Source organism: Symphalangus syndactylus, chromosome 3, assembly GCF_028878055.3.
Source record: "Symphalangus syndactylus isolate Jambi chromosome 3, NHGRI_mSymSyn1-v2.1_pri, whole genome shotgun sequence".
NCBI classification, from domain to species: domain Eukaryota; kingdom Metazoa; phylum Chordata; class Mammalia; order Primates; family Hylobatidae; genus Symphalangus; species Symphalangus syndactylus.
In genome coordinates, this window is record NC_072425.2 from 55,039,416 (window position 1) to 55,056,629 (window position 17,214).

Genomic DNA, 17,214 nt, shown 5'->3' on the forward strand with positions numbered 1-17,214 from the left:
CAGGTGCCTGTAATCCCAACTATGTGGGAAGCTGAGGCAGGAGAATCGCTTGAACCCCGGAGGCAGAGGTTGCAGTGAGCAGAGATCGCGCCATTGCACTCCAGCCCGGGAGGCAACAGTGCGAGACTCTGACTCAAAAAAAAAAAAAAAAAAAATGTGTTCTGCTGTCATTGGGTGGATGTTCTGTCAATTAAAGCAAATTGGTTGATAGTACTGTTCAAATCTCCTGTATCTTCACTGAACTTCTGCCTAATTATCCTATCAATCATTTGAAAGAGGTTATTGAATTCTTCAAATCCAATTGTGGATTTGCTTATGTCTCCATGAAGTTCTTCGGGTTTTTGCTTCTTATATTTTGAAGCTCTATTATTATACACAAAAATGTTTAGGATTGTTGTGTCTCCTTGGTGATAGACCCCTTTTTCACTGTGAAATTCTTCCTGGCCACATGCCTTGCTCTGAAAGCTATGTTTTTGTTAACAGAGACACTCCAGCTTTGTTTTGATTAGTGTAAACACAGTGTATCTTTCCTTGTCTTTTACATTTAAAACATTTATGTTTATATATTTAAAGTATGTTTCTTTTAGGCAGAAAATAGCCTTGGGTCTTGTTTTTTTTAAATCCAATCTGACAATCTGCCTCTTCTTTTTCTTTTATTTTTTCTTTTATTTTAGATTCAGGGGTACATGTACAGGTTTGTTACCTGGGTATATTTCATGATGCTGAGGTTTGGGGTATGAATGACACCATCACCAAGACACTGAACACAGTAACCAATAGTTAGTTTTTCAACCTTTGCCCCCCTCCCACCCTCTAGTAATCCCCATTGCCTATTTTTCCCATCTTTATGTCCACAAGTACCCAATATTTAGCTTCCACTTCTAAGTGAGAACATGCAATCTTTGGTTTTGTTTCTGTATTAATTTGCTTAGGATAACGGCCTCAAGCTGCATCCATGTTTCTGCAAAGGACATGATATTGTTCTGTTTCACAGCTGCATAGTATTCCATGGTGTATACATACCACATTTTATTTATTCAGTCCACCATTGATGAGCACCTGTGTTGATTCTATGTCTTTGCTATTGGAAATAGTGCTGAGATGAACATGCAAACACATGTGTCTTTTTAGTAGAATGATTTATTTTCTTTTGGATATATATCCAGTAACGGGATTGCTGGGCCAAATGGTAGTTCTGCTTTCTTTGGGGAGAAATCTCCAAACTTCTTTTCACAGTGACTGAACTACTTTACATTCCTACCAACGGGTATAAGAATGCCCTTTACTCTGCAGCCTCCACAGCATCTGTGATTTTTTTGACTTTTTAACAGCAGCCATTCTGACTGGTATGAGGTGGTACCTGATTGCGGTTTTGATTTGCATTTCTCTGATGATTAGCGATGTGGCTGGGCCACTTATCTGTCTTCTTTGGAGAAGTGTCTGTTAATGTCTTTGCCCATTTTTTAATGAGGTTATTTGGGTTTTGCTTGTTGAATTAAGTTCCTTATAGATTCTGGATATTAGACCATGGTTGGATGCATAGTTTGGGAATTTTGTCTCCCATTCCATAGATTGTCTGTTTATTCTGTTGATAATTGTTGATAATTTCTTTTTCTTTTTCTCTCTCTTTTTTTTTTTTTTTTTTTTTTGAGACAGAGTCCTGCACTGTTACCCAGGCTGGAGTGCAGTGGTGCAATCTTGGCTCACTGCAGCCTCCGCCTCCCAGGTCCAAGCAATTCTCCTGCTTCAGCCTCTTGAGTAGCTGGGATTACAGGCACCTGCCACCATGCCTGGCTAATTATTTTTTTTCTTTTTGTATTTTTAGTAGAGACGGTGTTTCACTATGTTGGCCAGGCTGGTCTTGAACTCCTGACCTCACTATCCACCCGCCTCAGCCTCCCACAGTGCTGGGATTACAGGCATGAGCCACCACAACTGGTAGATAATTTCTTTTGCTGTGCAGAAGCTCTTTAGTTTGATTAGGTCCCCCTTGTCAGTTTTTGGTTTTGTTGCAATTGCTTTTGGGGACTTAGTCATAAATTCTTTGTCAGACAGTATTTCCTAGGTTGAGACGGGTATTTTCCAGGTTTTCTTCTAGGATTTTTATAGTTTGAGGCCTTACATCTAAATCTTTAATCCATCTGGTGTTAATTTTTGTATATGGTGAAAGTTAGCTTTGTATATTTTATATAGGGGTCCAGTTTCATTCTGCATATTTTATACAGGAGTCCAGTTTCTTTCTTTATATAGGGGTCCAGTTTCATTCTCTGCATTCTTCCAGTACCACGCTGCGTTGGTAACTCTAGCCTTGTAATATAGTGTGAAGTTGGGTGATGTGATGCCTCTGGCTTTGTTCTTTTTGCTTTGGATTGCTGTAGCTATTCAGGCTCTTTTGGGGTTCCACGTGAATTTTAGAAGAGTTTTTTCTAGTTCTATGAAAAATGATGTTGGTTTGATAGGAATAGCATTGAATCTGTAGATTGCTTTGGGCAGTGTAGCCATTTACATGATATTGATTCTTCCAATCCACAAGCATGAGCACGGAATGTTTTTCCATTTGTTTGTGTCATCTGTGGTTTCTTTCTGCAGTGTTTTGTAGTTCTCCTTGTAGAGATCTTTCACCTCCTTGGTTAGATATATTCGTGAGAATTTTTTATTTGTGTGCCTATTGTAAATAGAATTGCACTCTTGATTTTGCTCTCAACTTGAATGTTACTGGTTTATAGAAATGCTATTGATTTTTGTACATTAATTTTGTATCCTGAAACTTCGCATAAGTCATTTATCAGCTTTAGCAGCCTTTTGCTGGAGTCTAGGGTTTTCTAGGTGCAGAATTATATAACCCATGAAGAGAGATAGTTTGACTTCTTCTTTTCCTATTTGGATGCCTTTTATTTCTTTCTCTTGCCTGATTGCTCTTGCTAGTGTTTCTAGTACTATGATAAATAGGATCTGCCTTTTCATTGGCTTGTTTAGACCACATACATTTAATGGGGTTATTGCTATGATTAGGTTTAAATTTTTTGTGTACTATTTGTTTTCTATTTGCCCCAAGTTCTTTATTTCCATTTTCACTTTTTGCTGCCTTCTTCTGGATTAATTAGTTGGATTCCCTTCTTTTTCAGCTTTGTTGTTTTTGTTGTGTTGTAGTGTTGTTGTTGTCATTATTGTTTTAGTGATTGCCATAGGGTTTATAGTATCTGTCTTCAACCTATTAGTCTTTCTTCAAGTGATATTATACCATTGCATGTATTCTGTAAGAGTCATAAGATAGTATACTTCCATTTCTCTCATCCAGGGCTTTATGCTATATTTGTCACACATTTTACTCATACATACATTATAAATCCCACACTGCCCTATCATTTTTGTTTATACAATTACTTTTAAGGAAATTTAAATCATAGGAAAAAGTCTTAGAGTTGCTATAAAGTTACCTTAGCTCTTCAGTTCTTAGATCCAGTTTCCCATCTGGGGTCATTTTCCTTCTGCCTCAAAGACTTCTTTTAATGTTTTTGGCAGTGTCATTCTGCTGATCAGAACTGTCTTGCTTTTGTATGTCTGATAACGTGCGTATTTCACCTTCAGTTTTGAAGGATGTTTTCTCTGGGCATGGAATTCTAGGTTGATGGTTTGGGTTTTGCTCTGCGCTTTAAAGGGGCAGCTCCGCCATGTTCTCTCTTGTCCTTCTCAGTAAGAAATCTGCTCTCGTTCTGCATCTGTTCCTTTGTGTTGCTTCTCTGGTTGCTTTTAAGATTAGATTATGATGTGCCTTGATTCATTTTCTTCATTTTTCTTGTGTTTGTGTTTTATTGAACTTTATGGAGTGGTAGATTTATACTCTTCATCAAATTTGGATATTTTTCAGTCATAATCTCTTTGGAAAGTCTGTCCATCTACATGGATGTCTTTAGATAGTCTGTCCCTCTACTACAGTCACGTCCATATACATGGAAATCATGTGTAGTTGTCCCATAGTCCAGCAATGCTTTTTAGTTTTTTACCCAAATTTTAGTCTTTTTCTTTCTTCCTCTAGCTTTTTGAACATAAGAAATACAATTATAATAACCATCCTAATGCTCTTATCTGCTGATTCCAACATCAGCATCAGTTCTGGGTCAGAGTAAGTTGATTGATTATTCTCTTGATTTGGGGTTAAGTTTCACAGGCCTGGTGATTTTCTATTCAATGTCAAAAATTTCCAGCTGGGCGCAATGGCTCACGCCTGTAATTCAAGCACTTTGGGAGGTTGAGGTGGGTGGATCACAAAGTCAGGAGTTCAAGACCAGCCTGGCCAAAATGGTGAAACCCCATCTCTACTAAAAATACAAAAATTAGCCGGGTGTGGTGGCTGGCACCTGTAATCCCAGCTACTCAGGAGGCTGAGGCAGAGAACTGCTTGCACCCGGGAGGCAGAGGTTGCAGGGAGCCAACCGACTGCACTCCAGCCTGGGTGACAAAGCAAGACTCCATCTCGGAAAAAAAAAAATCCATTTTACCTCATTGGATACTAGATTATTTCTGTATTCCTACAAATATTTTTTTAACTTTGCTCTAGGAGGGCAGTTAAGATTCTTAGAAACAGTTCAATGCTTTCAGGTCTTGTTTTAAGATTTGTTATTTGAAACCAGAGCAGATTGAAGTCTAGGACTAACAATCCCCCACCACTGGGGCAGGGCCCTTCCGCGTACTATCCCCGGTGCCCCACGGATTCTGTCTTTTTCCAGCCTGGCTGGTGGGAGCAGGCACTATTCCCGGCCCTGTGTGAGTTCCCAGTACTGCTCCCTCTAATCCTTTGTGTGGGTTTCTCCCCAGCCCTGGGTAGCTTCCACGTACACATTCACTCATCAACACTCTACTGAATACTGAAGGGGGCCCTCCGAAGATCTCTGGGTTTCTCTCTCTGCACATCTCTCTCTGCGGTGGTGCCCTGCCCTGGGAAGACCAGCTGCCTTGGACTTCCCAGATGCCCAGCTCCCCTTTCTCAGCCCCAGCAGTGTGCCAGGTTCCAACGTGAGCCTCCCTTTATGCCGGAGCCTGGCAACTCTCTCCAGGCAGCCTGTTGGGAAACTGCGGGACAATTCTCATTTGTTTCTTGGCTCTCTCAGGGATCACCGTCCTTCCCTGTCTCAAGTCCAACACCATGAAAACTATTATTTCATATATAGTTGTCTGGTTTTTTTTAGTTATTTCAAGTGGAAGGGTAAATATCATCTGTTGCCCCTTCTTGGCAAAAAGCAAGAGTTTTGGACAAGTGCTTACTTTTAATCATCCTTTTCTAGCACATATATTTCAGAAGCACAAATGAAGTGTCTCCTTCATCTTCGTGCCTCCCAGAGAGTCTAATTCAATGCCTTGTACATAGGATGTGATCAGCAAGTGCTGCTGATTGATTAATTGAGAAGAAATGGTGTTTCTTTGTTGCAGGCAGGGGAAATTATGAAGATGAACCATTTTCCAGCTTTTCCAGAAGTAGATCATTAAAATATGGTTTCTGACTCTAAAACAGCACATAATTTTGTTTTACAGCTTTTTAATTTAGCTATGAATGCATATAAACATTTTTTAAAAGGCAAAGTTTATCTGGCCACTTTTTGGATTATGCTATAGGACTAGATGGATCAAATTACTAAAATTGCTATAATCTACTTCAACCTAGGAATTTGTTTCTAAGGAAATGGGATGTTGTATTTATAAGTAAATTTGTATGTTTATTTGGCAAACATTGGGCATCCTCTGGGGCCTGGGGGCCTGGTGCAGCAGCTCAGCAGAGAGCTCCAGCACTGCAGCCTGGACAGCCCTTCATTGGTGGGTGGGCTGACTGTGTAGGGCCTGTCAGACACCCAGCCCCAAGTGAGACGCTCCATGGAGAAGAGAAACCGTAGAACAACAGTCATGACAAGTGCAAAGAAGGAAAAATACAAACGACTAGGGGGAGCTTAGGCAGCGTCAGGGAAGGCTTCCAGCCAACACCCCATGCACCAATATCCAATGCATGTAAACACAGAATCAAAGAGCGACCTTCATTCTCAGAAATCCTGCCACCTAAATTCAAAGGAAGAAAGTGTCTTCCTGGTGGCTCCAGTAACATAGAAGGCTCCTCTCTCACAAGGGAGTCAGAAAGTCACCTTCCCACCAAAAAAAGGAATGAAGCTCCATCCCAGGCGTCTCTTCCTTGATGATTAAAAAGACCAGGCTGGACCAGGAGACAGTCAGGTGCTTGGCCAAGGCTCCGCTTCCCCTAGGTCCTGCCTTGTGAAGGGCAGCCTTCCTCTTCTTCAGTTGACTTTAGAAGTGGAGAGTGCAAGTGATGGCTGCTCATTCCAGAGGTTTGGTTGTGAAAGAGAAGGCTGCAGCAGCAAACTCAGGGGAGGCAGGACTCTGGTGGGAGGTCAAGGACAGTAATGAGCATGAACTTGTCTCCAAGATGGGCGGAAGAAGCCAGCAGACGGCTACTCAAACGCCATCAAGAGAGGAGGTAGCAGGATGGCTTGGGAAGGCCCGAGAGGTAGGCCTTGTTGGCAGCCAGGGCACAGGGGAAGGCGTTGCCTCCAAGTGAGGCAGAAGCATGTCTTCTGCTGCACCGGGAGGAACGGATGGTATGGCTACGCAGAGTCATCCAGTGTGCCGTAGACGAGGGCTTTGATGCTCACTCTCTGAAAAGGAAATGTCACCTCTGTGACCCGAAGCAGACGTGGCCAGCACTGCTGGGCTCTACTGCTAGAGGCTGGGGGTCCGGAAGTTCCTGTTGCATCAGTCATTGTGGTTGCGGGTTCTTCTTTGACCCAACAGCAATCTCTGCCCATGTTCACACACAGGAAGCAGATAGTCACGTGATAGATTTTGGGTGGGGTTTCCCATGAGAGGGGGCAGCTAGTGAAGGAGTAGAGGATCTGCACATGACAGATGATCAGGTGGAAGCTGGATAAGGGGGAACTGGAACACAAGAGGGAAGTTGCTAGCAGGTCAGGGGCCAAGAGATTGGAAACGCCTACAAAGATAAACTCACACAGGTAGACACAGTCACCTCTATGCCCAGGTCCTCCCATACACATACACACACTGTCACACACACACACCTGCCAATGCACATTTATACATACACACATCCATGCATACATATGTCCATGCACACATGTCCACACGTGCCCACGCACACACACATATCCATACACATCTGCTCACACACATGCACACACAGAGTTGCCATCACCAGCCCTGGCAGAATAAGTTGGAAGAGTGAAATGTTTACATTTAATGTTTTGAATTTGGTGCCTGGGTTCATCCTAACCCAGGAATATCCTTCTCTCCAAAATATTGCTCATTGTGAGTGGAGAACAACAACTTAGAGCATCTCCCCTCCCAGGGGCCTGCGTTCAGAGCCAAGGCTTCCACGGCACAGCAGACATCAGGGTGATCTTGGCTCCCTGCAACCTCCGCCTCCCAGATTTAAGTGATTCTCCTGCCTCAGCTTCCCGAGTAGCTGGGATTATAGGCATGCACCAACACGCCGGACTAATTTTGTATTTGATTGCTATGACATGTTGAATGTGCTGTTCTTCAATAGTAATTCATAGTTCCCATGGTTTGTGTGTGTTTGCTTCCCCTTCCGCCATGATTGTAAGTTTCCTGAGGCTTCCCCAGCCATGCTGAACTGTGAGTCAATTAAATCTCTTTCCTTTCCCCAGTCTTGGGTATGTCCTTATTAGCAGAATGAGAACGGACTAATCCTCCACCTTCAAAGCCAGCAACAGCAGATCAAGTCCTTCTCACATCTGTCAGGCTGATGTCCTCTCTGCCAACCTCTTCCACTTACAAGGATCTTCAAGGTTACATTGGGTCCCACATGGATATTCCGGAATAATCTCTTAAAATCAGTTAATTAACAACTACAATTCTATCTGAAACCTTAATTCCCCTTTGCCCTGTCAGGTAACATGTTCTCAGGATCTGGGGATTCAGATATAGACATCACTGGGGCATTATTCTGCCAACCACAGAGCTCCTTGTGAGAAAAATAAAATAAAATCATATGATTGGAAAGGAAGAAATAAAACTGGATTTATTCACAGATATAATAGTCTACATGGAAAAATCTAAGGAATGTACAGAAAGCCACTAGAACTAATGAGTGAATTTGGCAAGATTGTAGGATACAAGTTCAATTTTTAAAAATTCGTTGGATTTCTATATACTAGAAGTATACTGAAAGGTGGAAATGTTCAAAACACAATAAAATATTGGAAATTAGCAACATTTACAATGACATTGTAACATTTACAGTGACATCAAAGAATATGAAATACTTAGGAATAAATTAAACAAAAGATGCACAAACTACAAAACAATCCTGAGGAAAATTAAAGAAGGTCTAAATAAATGGAGAGGTATACCATGTTCATGAGTCAATATTGTTATGATGTCAATTCTCCCCAAACTGATTTAGAGATTTGGTAAAATCTCAGGAGGTTTCTTCTTTTATGCAGAAATTGGGAAGCTAATTATAACATTTACATGGAATGCAAAGGACCTAAAACAATTTTGTTTGCTTGTGGCCAACACAATTTTGAAAAAGGAAAATGAGGTTTGAAGACTAACACTGCTCATTTCAAGAGTTACTATAAATCAGTTATCAAGACATTGTGGCATTAGTCTAATGGAAAAAAAAAAACATGTAGTTCAATGGAACGGAATAGTGGGTTCATAAATAGATCCACTCACATAGAATCAATTAAATTTTGACAAAGTCGCCAAGGCAATTCAATGAAGAAATGATAATTTTTTCAACAACTGGTACTGAAACAACTGGATGCAAATTTGTTCCATGCAAAAACAAAACAATTAAATGCAACCCCTACATCACACTGTAGAAGAAGACTAATTTGAAATGGGTCATAGATCTTAATGTAAAAGGTAAACTATGAAACTTCTAGGAGAAAACATAAGAGAAAATCTTGGTCATCTGGGGTTAGGCAAAGATTTCTTAAACTGGACCCAAAAAACAAGAACTATATATTAAAAATTTAATAAATTGAACTTTATCAAAATTAAGAACATATGCTCTTCAAAAGTCACTGTTAAATGAAAAGGCAAGCTATAGACTGTGAGAAAATATTTGCAAATAATAGGAAGGACTTCTATCCAAAATATATAAAGAGCTGTTACAATGCAAAATGAGAAGATAAACAAGGTAATTTTAAAAAATAATCAAAAGATCTAAGCAGACAGTTCACCAAGAAGATATCAGATGGCAAATAAGCACATGAACAGATGCTTATTATCATCATTAGACATTAGGGAAATGCAGTCAAAACACAATCAAGTGTAACTACACACTCACCAAAATTAAAAAGACTGGTAATGACAAGTGCTGGCAAAGACTTGCAGAGACTGAACTCTCACACATGGCAGGGGAGAGCATAAAATGCTGCGACCACCTCAGAAAACCGTTTGGAAAACAGTTTCTTAGAAAGTTAAAACATATATTCATCCCATGACACAGCAATGGCACTGCTTGGTATTTACCAAGAGATGAAAATATACATCAACAGAAAGACCTATGTGTAAATGTTTGTAACAGTTTTATTCATAACATCCTAAAGCTAGAAGCACCCCAAATGTTCATTGTGGTTGGATGAGTAAACAAACTGTTGTAAAGCCATTCAGTGGAACACTAGTCCATAATAAAAAGGAGAAAGTTACTGAATCACTTAACAACATGGATGAATCCTAAAAGCAAGGGGCTGTGGAAAAGAAGCCACCTACGTCAGGCTATATACTGTATGAGTCCACTAATATGAAATTCTAGAAAAGGTCAAGTGACAAAAGCCCATCAGTAGTTTTCAGGGGCTGGCAGGCAGGGAAGGTACGAGGGAAATGACTGGAGTGATGCCAGTGTTCTCTATTACAAGTGTGGTGGTGGAAACAAGAGTGAACTCGTTTGTTACAACTCTCTGTACTGTATCCTTAAAATTGTTGAATGTTATTGTGGTATAAATTATACCCCAATAAAACTAAATACAGGAGAGACAAGAAGTATTTTTAAGCATATTCCTGATTTAAGATCACTAAATTGAAAGTTGAAAGGAAGACGATAGTTTGTGGATTATGTTAATTTAAAACAAGCTTGTCCAACCCTCGGCTGGCAGACCGCATGAGGCCCAAGGCAGTTTTGAATGTAAACCAACACAAATTTGTAAACTTTCTTAAAACATCATGAGGTGGTTTTTTTTTTTCTTGCTTTTCAACTCTCATTAGTGTTAGTGGATTTTATGTGTGGCCCAAGGGAATTCTTCTACCAATGTGGCCCAGGGACGCCAAAAGATTGGACACCCCTATTTAAAAGGTTTAAATTTTAACAATAAGCAATTTAAGGGTCCCAAAGCAAAAAAATGGGTACACACCGCCATCTAGTGGTTTAATTCCACAATTACACTATCATTCTAGCTTACCACAGCTAAAAGATAATGCAATACATGAATTTGAAAAAGTCCAGTAAAAAATTCATTTATTTCCCAAAGGTAATTTTATAACATTTAATATCTATTAGTAATAAGAAAAGTTGGAAACTCTAAGAAGGGGAGATTATTACCTACCTTTGAGCGACAACAAAAATCTACTTTAAAGACATTCCCATTTCTATTAGGGAGAAAAAATTACCTGTTGTTAAAATTATGATTTACCATTTATCCAGAATTTTCAGTCAATGCAAAATATTTAAAAATAAATAAAACAGAAACAAGATGTGTAATTATGTAAAAGAAGGAAATAAAATTACCACAACTGGAGGATAGTGGAATAATATACAAAACACAGCTAATCATCTTAAAATTCATATATGCATTAAGTGATTATGCATAAGATTAAATGTTACAAAATTAATAGCTTTTCTTTTCTTTTCTTTTCTTTTTTCTGAGACAGAGTCTTGCTGTGTCCCCCAGGTTGGAGTGCAACGGTGAGATCTCGGCTCACTTCAACCTCTGCCTCCCAGGTTCAAGCGATTCTCCTGCCTCAGCCTCCGGAGTAGCTGGGATTACAGGCACAAGCCACCGCACCTGGCTAATTTTTGTATTTTTAGTAGAGATGGGGTTTCACCATGTTGATCAGGCTGTTATCGAACTCCTGAACTCATGATCCGCCTGCCTCAGCCTCCCAAAGTGCTGGGATTACAGGCGTGTGCCACTCCTCCTAGCCCATTAATAACTTTTCCATAACACAGCAATCACAGTATATAAGCGATAATGGGGGGAGATATTCCATTAATAATAGCAGAAACAAAAATACATTAAATGCCTATGATCTTTAAAGCAATATAGACAAACCAAGGAAGAAAACCATCAAAATTTACTGATTGAGGTGCAAAAAAGTTTTCTTTGGTGAAATATATATTTTTCTTAATGGAAAAACTGCATTTATCTTAGATGTTTTATGAAACTCCAGTCAAAAATTAGTACAGTATCTTTTTAGAACTTGTTCATATAATTGAAGTTAATCTAAATACTACAAATGTATACATGCATTACTAATAGAATACATTGTGGTGCATGCTTTTTTTTTTTACTTTGTATACTTGACATCATATGGAATGCATCTTTTTTTGTGTTTGAGACAGAGTCTGGCTCTGTCTCCCAGGCTGGAGTGCAGTGGTGCAATCTCAGCTCACTGCAACCTCTGCCTCCAGGGTTCAAGCGATGCTCATGCCTCGGGCTCCAGAGTAGCTGGGACTACAGGCATGCACGACCACATCCAGCTAATTTTTGTATTTTTAGTAGAGGCAGGGTTTCACCATGTTGGCCAGGCTGGTCTTGAACTCCCTATCTCAGGTGATCCACCCACCTCGGCCTCTCACAGTGCTAGGATTACAGGCATGAGCCACTGCGGCCAGCCAGAAGACATTATTTTGCAACTTGCCTTCTTACAAAGAACATTACCATTTTTAGATGCATTTGTGTAACCGCCTAAAGTATTCTGTTGTAGACACATATCCTAAATTGTTCATTCTTCTGTGAATGGATATTTACATTATCCACTTTTTTACAATACAAATAGTGCAAATGTAACCATTCTTTTTGTCTCTCATGCACAGGTGCACATGTCTGAGCAGACTTGCTAGGTCACAGGGCATGCATACATTGAGCTTTCCAAAGAGGCAGCGCCCAACCCCCAGCCATAGAATTATCTCCTATTGAAAGACTAGATATTAATATATGCTACCGATTAATTGTGCCTTCCTCTTCATTCTAATGTCAAAGCTCCACCCCTAGCGGGATGGTATTTGAAGTGGAGCCTTTGGGAGTGATGAAGGTTGGATGAGGTCACAATGGTGGGGCCCTCATGACAGGATCAGTGCTCTTATAAGAAGATGAAGAGACTTCCCCCCACCCCTGGGCATGGCGAGAAGGCAGCCTCTGCAACCCAGAAAGTGGGCCCTCACCAGGAACCAACCCTGCCAGCACCTTGATCTTGGACTTACAATTTCCAGAAGTGAGAAAATACATTTCTGTTGTTTAAGGCACTCCGTCTATGGTATTTTGTTATGAGTGTGAGCAGGCTAATACAATATACCTCTGCTATGAAACTGTATTTCATTGGTGATAACTAAAATTGTACTATCTTAAATCAGAAATTTTCCCCAAAATATGTTGCAGGTTCAGATGCTATTTTCCATTTTTTAAATTTGTATTACCAATAATTTTCTGTAAGTTTTCCCCCAAGAGTATATGTCAAATGCTTTATTATATCTGGCTCATATTGTTGTTTTATGTTTTCTCATTGATTATAATTTTTTTGTCTTTGAACTGTGAACATTATCAGGATAAAATATGTATTCAATGCTTTCAACATTTAATGACTGACATGATTTGAATATTTGTCTCCTCCAAAACTCATGTTGAAATTGAATCCTGGCTGTGTGAGGTGGCTCACACCTGTAATCCCAACACTTTGGAAGGCCAAGGCAGGTGGATCACCTGAGGTCAGGAGTTTGAGACCATCCTGGCCAACATGGCGAAACCCTGTCTCTACTAAAAATACAAACATTAGCCGAGCGTGGTGGTGCGTGCCTGTAGTCCCAGCTACTCGGCAGGATGAGGCACAAGCATGGCTTGAACCCGGGAAGTAGAGGTTGCAATGAGCCAAGATCACACCACTGCACTCCAGCCTGAGCAACAGAGGGAGACTCCATCTCCAAAAAAAGAGTAAGAAAGAAATTTAATCCCTAATAGAGAGCTGGGGGCTTTAAAAGGTGATTGGGTCATGAGGGCAGGATTAATCTATTCATGGATTCATGGATTAATAGGTTAATGGATTAATGGGTTATGATGGGAGTGGATCTGGTAGTTTTATAAGAAGACAGACCTGAGCTGGCACACTCAGCCCCCTCACCATGTGATGTCCTGTGCCACCTCAGGAATCTGCAGAGTCTCCACCCGCAAAAAGGCTCTCACCAGACATGGCGCCTTGAGCTTCATCCTTCTCAGCCTCTATAAATATAAGCAATCCGTTCTTTTTCTTTATATATTGCCCAGTTTCAGGTATTCTGTTATAAGCAACAGAAAATGGACTAAGACAATGACTTCCAAGTAACATTTGCATCGAACATTTATGTCATTAACAACAAAAATGAGCCACTGATTTTTCTTGAAATTAGCAATCTATTTCATTCCAGAAATAGATATCTGTTCTATTGTAAAGGTACTACAGGTTATCCATTTTTTTGTACCTGTTGAAAATTCATTCCAAAAATTCTTTATCAGAAATATAAATCTCTTCTCAATACATTCAAAAAACATCATGTATTCCATCAGTGGCATTTGTTCCTAGGAAATAGACCTTCCTAGGAATCTTGTTCTTCAAGTTGCTGCCCCCTGTAACCTCAGGGTGCCAGGTGGCTGGGAACGTGACTTTGACCCTGATCTTGCGTCCTTTGCTTCCTTAATTTATTTTTATTTTGCTGGAGGGCTTCCAATAGCAGCTTCCTCAGAAAAGGTATCTACAAAGTGCGCTCCTCGGGAACTCGCATGACTGAAAATGTCATTTTTCCATCCCCCTGGAGCACTCACCCTTCAGGGTCTAGGGTCTAAGTGGAATGCTGTTTCCCTGGATTCGGGAAGTCATATTCTCACTGCATTCTAGCTTCCCGTGTTGCTGTTGGGAAGACAATTAGTCCTTAGCTTGGGTCCCATTTTTCTCACTGTGAGGCTTGATCTCAGTGTTTTGACGTTTCAGGATTTGTGTTTTACCGAAGGTCTTTTTCCTTTCATTTTGCAGGGGAATCAGTGAGTTTTTTCAAACTGGAAACTCAAGTCCTTCTGTTCTAGGAGTTTTTTCTGTTTTTTGTTTTTTGAGACGGAGTCTCGCTCTGTCGCCAGGCTGGAGTGCAGTGGCGCAATCTCTGCTCACTGCAAGCTCCGCCTCCCGGGTTCACACCATTCTCCTGCCTCAGCCTCTCCGAGTAGCTGGGACTACAGGCGCCCGCCACCACGCCCTGCTAATTTTTTTTTTTTTTTTTTTTTTTTTTTTGAGACGGAGTCTCGCTCTGTCGCCCAGGCTGGAGTGCAGTGGTGCAATCTCGGCTCACTGCAAGCTCTGCCTCCCGGGTTCAGGCCATTCTCCTGCCTCAGCCTCCCGAGTAGCTGGGACTACAGGCACCCGCCACCATGCCCGGCTAATTTTTTGTATTTTTAGTAGAGATGGGGTTTCACCGTGTTAGCCAGGATGGTCTCGATCTCCTGACCTCGTGATCCGCCCGCCTCTGCCTCCCAAAGTGCTGGGATTACAGGCGTGAGCCACCGCGCCCGGCCTTATTTTTAGTAGAGACGGGGTTTCACCGTGTTAGCCAGGATGGTCTCGATCTCCTGACCTCGTGATCCGCCCGCCTCAGCCTCCCAAAGTGCTGGGATTACAAGCGTGAGCCACCGCGCCCGGCCAAAATCCAAGATTTTTACGATAACTTAATGGTTTCATGATGCTGTATCTGAAAGGTATCATATTTTACTATCAGTGGACATAAAACATGGTTCCAATAAGAAATATTTACATACAGAAGTTATTTAGTTTTGTCTACGTGGTGCAGTGTAATATTATAGAGAAAACATGGCTTTCCAGCCAGAAGGTAGAAAAAACTAGATTGGCTTAATTTGTTACCAGCCACAACACTGGATTTTTTTATCTCTGAAAACTGCAGTAAAAATGATAAATCATCTCATATTATGTTTTGTCTCGATAAACTTTATGTTTTCAATCAAATATCAAATCATCCTCAGAGAGGATTAAGTAATATGTGTAGAAAAGGGAAATTTAAATAATGAAAAATGGAAAGCTATTTAGGCTCCAGGATATGGCTGCAGACAGCTTGGGAACTTCCCTGGGCTTTTCAGTTTCACCTCAGTAGAAACTGTGAAGCAGAAGTCATTAAACATTCGAAAATGAAAACTTTTCTAGAGATTTGGCTTTATTTGAAGAAAGTTTCCATTGTTAAAGATAATAATAGATTAATATGAGGAATGGTAAAAAGTGACTGAACATATAAAACAAAATGAAAATATTCATGAAAACAGAGCAGACTCTGTCACAGTACTGAAGGACTCTGATATTCCAGTTGAAACAAAACAAATGGAAATATCAATTCCGAGAGAAAATCTATTAGGTTGTCTGAATACATTTTACAAAAATTTGTGTGTTGTATGATGATAAGAGTGGAGAATTCATTGAATTTTTTTTTTTTAAGAGATAGGGTTGCCGAGGCTGGACTTGAACTCCTGAGCTCAGGGGATCCTCCTGCCTCAACCTCCAGAGTTGTTGGGATTACAGGTTCACACCATCATGCCCAGCAAGAATACATTGAACCAAAAGTTCTCTCAAGTTACTGAAACATAAAATTTGGCTGAATGACAGATTGTGGGTTAAATGTGAGTTAATAAAATAACGCCAACTGAATAAATCTTTCATACCAGTAAGCAATTTTCACGTACTTAATATGGTCTTCTCTGAACACTGTTAGAGGAACTAAGCTCTGTTGAATTCACTGCAGCTAGTTGAGCAGAATCTGAGCAAGGTTCCCTCTCATGAGCAATGCTGTGGAGATCAGAAGACCATCCAGGAGCAAGCCCTCATCTACATAACGCGATGGTCATGAGAAGGCTCAGTGCAGCTTCGTACATTCAATCAAGGTTCAGACATGGGCCCCATTATCGCTTCTCGGCCTTTTTGGCTAAGATCAAGTGCAGACATGGGCCCCATTTAGTGACATGTGGAAGCAAACCAAGGATTGTGCCAATCATTTCAAAACTACGTCAGATAATTAAAACATTCTTAGAATGTTTTGCTAAATGATTTGCACTACTGATTTCATCACTTGACACAGTTTTTATATACAGTTCAGTTTATTTAGAAAATAAAAGAGAATGTATTTTTACTTTTGAGTTTATATATCAATCTATGCATCCTTTTGCATTGTCAAATGTGATAAAATCCATGCTTTTTCAGTCCCATGTCCTGCCGGCCCCTCTTGAAGTCAGGCCTGACCAAAACCCATCTCGAGAGTCATTGCTTCCTTCATACATCATCTGGGAGAAAATGCTATTAAGCAGGAAATGCCTGTCAGTATGGCTCTTCCCTAGCCAGCAAGCTAGGGAAACTGAATCTGGTGAACTTAAGACAAAAAATATTGGAAGGCTATTCGGTAGATCGTTGTAATGGAAAACCTTGGCAGCCAGGCTATATTAGTCTATCCTCACACTGCTAGTAAAGACACATCTGAGACAGGATAACTTATAAAGGAAAGAGGTTTAATTACTCACAGTTCAGCATGGCTGGAGAGGCCTCAGGGAACTTACAATCATGGTGGAAGGGGAAGCAAACATGTCCTTTTTCACATGGCAGCAGCAAGGAGAACTGCTGAGCAAAACGGGGCAAAGCCCCTTATAAAACCATCAGGTCTCATCATTCACTATCATGAGAACAGCATGAGGGTAATCATCCCCATGATTAAATTATCTCCCAGCAGGTCTCATGACACGTGGGGATTATGGGAGCTAGAATTCAAGATGAGATTTGGGTGTGGACAGAACCAAACCATATCACAGGTCTTGAGAAGTTTGCGGTCCTCAGCAGAAGGGCCCCATCAGTCAGCTCTTGGTAACTTTCTACAGGAGGGTTCACTTCCCACCCCTGTCCATTTTTGTGTGTCTCAGTTCAAGATGCAAATTTCTAAGA